Source organism: Trichechus manatus, unplaced genomic scaffold (genome assembly GCF_000243295.1).
Source record: "Trichechus manatus latirostris isolate Lorelei unplaced genomic scaffold, TriManLat1.0 scaffold00073, whole genome shotgun sequence".
NCBI classification, from domain to species: domain Eukaryota; kingdom Metazoa; phylum Chordata; class Mammalia; order Sirenia; family Trichechidae; genus Trichechus; species Trichechus manatus.
Window position 1 is genome coordinate 9,182,566 of NW_004444009.1, and position 3,671 is coordinate 9,186,236.

Genomic DNA, 3,671 nt, shown 5'->3' on the forward strand with positions numbered 1-3,671 from the left:
ATGGGAATAATTATTCTTCATGTAAATTTTTTCTGTAGATTGTGTTTTCCCATTCTGAAACCTTGAATGTAGACCCCCCTTACCATCCACAATTACCACAATTTTTTAAAAGAGAGTCCTCTTAACTTCCCTAGGTAGAAAGGTCATAATGTCAGAATAAAGACAGTCATTAAAATCTTTAACAAATTTAGTCTTATAAAAAAAGCTCTACATTGACCTAATTTTTCTCATTTGACAGAGAACTGACAAAAATCTTATCCATCACTGCTCAGGGAAAACCTTATAAATGTGTAAGATAAGCTTAATTTTTTTTTGTTTGTTTTTCATTTTCAAATGCATTACTTTTATTTTCCTCAAAAGGCAGCCATGCATTGTGAATCTAGGATCGTGAGAGTCACATGATTTCCTTAGTAAGCCTAAGGTTTCCATGGGCATCCCTGGAGTTCACAGCCAGAGCAGTAGTCCTGAGGTCTCTGATGTTAAGGCTTTCTCCACAGCCACACGTTCCTTTGATGTCTGGGTTATTGAATACAAACTCACTTGATAATTTGTTTTCTACATAGTCCATTTCTGTTCCTAAAAGGGTTAACTGTGCTTTCTTTTCAATGAACACTCTTACTTCATCTTGAACAACGTCTTCATCAGAATCTCCTTTTACCTTTGTATATTCTAAAGTATAAGAAAGGCCATTGCAACCCCTAGTTAGAACACCGACTTTCACACCTACAAGTTCAGGCTTATCTTTAAGAAGTTGTTTTATCTTGTGTACTGCTAAAGGTGTCAGGGTGAGGGCAGGCCGGGTGGGCTGCACCTTCCTCTTGCTCACAGCTGAGGGGACAGTGGATCAGACTAACTAAGCCCACGTCTTCACCGCCCTGGTGGCTCAGGCCGGAGCTCTGACCACTAAGCCTCTCTCCATGGACATGACACGCGCACTGATGCCTCAAGCTCTGGCACAGGCCAGGCATGCTGAGTATTGATTCTCAAATGGTATCCAGAGATAATGTGCTTACTCATAACTGTGGATAAAAAGAACAACCCTAATCAATTTCATGGCTATTTAAGTTTCTGAGAGAATAATAATTAATATGATGAATAACCAAAAATAATTTATTAATGTATTGGGCTGATAGTTGTTCCTTTGTAAACTAAATGTTGTTTGCCGTCCAGTCGATTCTAACTCATAGCGACTCTGTATGACAGAGTAGAACTTCCCCATCGGGTTTCTTAGGCTTTAATCTTTAAGGCAGCAGATTGCCAGGTCTTTTCTCCTGCAGAGGCGCAGATGAGTTCAAATCACCGACCTTTCACTTAGCAGATGAGCACTTAACCATTGTGCAACCAGAGCTCTACAAAACCAAAACCAAACCAAACCCATAGCCATTGAGTTGATTCTGACTAACAGCGACTCTACAGGACAGAGTAGAACTGCCCCCATAGAGTTTCCATGGAGCTATATATCTCCCCAAAAATCCAAGACTAAAAGGTTGTATAGCAGATGATTTTCCAAGTGACTACCCAAGTTTAACTTTAAATAATTTTGGTTAAAAAAAAAAAAAGATGAAAATATAACTACATTTTTGGGGGTTTTCTGATTTGACTTCAAAATTAATCTGAGAAAAAGTATTGTTTTAAAATGTAGTGATCTTCTTCAGACTTCCAGGCAACATGGCACTATAGTCAGAAGCACCACACTGTCCCTCCACAGCAAAGATCAGAAAAACTAACTCAAACAGAGTCACACGTCAATCCTGAAACCCTAAGCATCAAACGAAGAGATAAACAACTCAGCCAAGCACCGAATGGAATAAGAAACTGACCGAGAACAGAGAGCGAGGAGAGATACACGTAGAGGTCCCCTTTCAGCTACCACAGCATGGATCCGCCATCTTGGACTCCTATCGGACATCAGTGAACAGGGGGTACAAGACAGCAGCTTCACAGAGCTTCCAGCAGGAGACAGAATAACCGATAACCAGCAATATAGGCTTTCCCACCACCTACCCTTCTTCACCCCTACTTAGCCTCCTCTGCTTCCTGCAGCCACAGTTTTTTGGGTGGGAAGCACAAGCTTCACCCCAGTGTTGTCTGCACTGGCCAGCTCCCTGAGCACCTTTTGTTGGCTGCTGGTGTTGCTTTTTTCTGCTTCTTTAGATTTCTTCCTTACCTCTCACCACCTCCCCCTCCTTTCTCTCAAATACCTGGCTCCGTGCGTCATCTTTGCTTCTTTCTGAAAGGCTGTGAAACACCGCTCAACTGTGCAACTGCTTCCGAGCCTGTGCTGCCACGCTGGTGGGACCCCCAGGTCTTTTTTGTTTGTTTGCTCTGATTTGTTCTGTTTTGATTTGTTTGTTTTCTTTTTCTTTTCTTGGCTTGGGAGCCCCTCTAGCCAGGCAGTCCCATGTGACTTGGAAGCTACCCCTTACTCTGCGCAGATGCACAGGGACATCCCTGGGGGCTTTTCTTTTTTCTTGTTTTTTTGGTTTTGTTTTTTGTTTGTTTTTGGGTTTTTTTGTTTCTTTGTTTTGTTTTCTTCTCTCTCTTATTCCCTTTTTGCCTTTCTTCATTTCCAGTCTCTCGATTTTTTCATTTTTTTTCTTTTATCCTTTTTCTTTTCTTTTTCACTTTTGTTTTTCCCCATTTCTCAGTCTCTCATCTCTCCACTCCAATAGAAAGCTCCTTTAGTCCTCTTTTTTGTTTGTGTGTATATTTTTGGCTCCAGTTCCTCTCTCCTCTCATCTTTCCCATAACCATCTTAGCTCCACACATCACAATCTACCCCCTCCTTCCTGCCTACCTGCACCATGAGCTGAACATCACACTCCCAAGCAGCACAGGCACGGCCTACTGGAACCTGCCCTATACTGATTCCCAGTCTACACTGTCAGCCCAGGTATGTGCCACAAACAACCCATCCCACCAACTCCCCTTCAGCTGGACCTGCCCTGCTGTACCATACCCGAGTGACTGACCCTGCCCATTAGAAAAGGAGGTGAAAAGTACAGTGCCTACAGACAAGCAAACAACAAAGAATGCACAGCCTGCCTCCTCAGATGTAACCAAATAAAACAAAAAATCAGGATGAAACAAACAAATCTACAATCAATAAATGAGGAAAATAACCACTGAATGCCCCGAAGACAGCAGACAACATCAAAACATTTACAAAAACAGGACAGGATGTTTCCAGTAGGTGTCAAAAATAAAACACCAGCTGACCTTCCAGTAAAAGAAAACGCATTAGATCTAACTGATAGGGAATTCAAATCTCTAATATTCAGAATTATCTAAGAATTGAAGCAAAGAGCAGATAAAAATGAGGAAAAAGACAAATTCATGGAAATGGCAGACAAATTCATGGAAAATACAGACAAGAAATGGAAGAATTCAAAAAATAATACAGGAACAAAATGCTAAAATAAATTCACAGCTAGAAATCATACAAAAACAATTAGAAATCCAAATGATAAACAACAAGATTTCAGAAATGGACAGTGTCATAGAAGGGCTGAGGAGCAGATTTGAAATGATGGAAGACAGGATCAGTGAAATTGAAGACAAACACTTGGATACAACTCTGTTTGAGGAAAAATCAGAAAAAAGAACGAAGAAAAATGAAGAAACCCTGAGAATTATGTGAGATACAATCAAAAGCAAAAATCTGCGACTTA

The 3,671-nt window shown here is 40.8% G+C and overlaps 1 pseudogene; it reads right to left on the reverse strand.

Annotated features, from left to right (window-relative positions):
* Positions 1-394: 394 nt before the first annotated feature.
* Positions 395-3,671, reverse strand: part of LOC101362042 (iron-sulfur cluster assembly 1 homolog, mitochondrial pseudogene) — a 7,604-nt pseudogene continuing 4,327 nt past the window's right edge.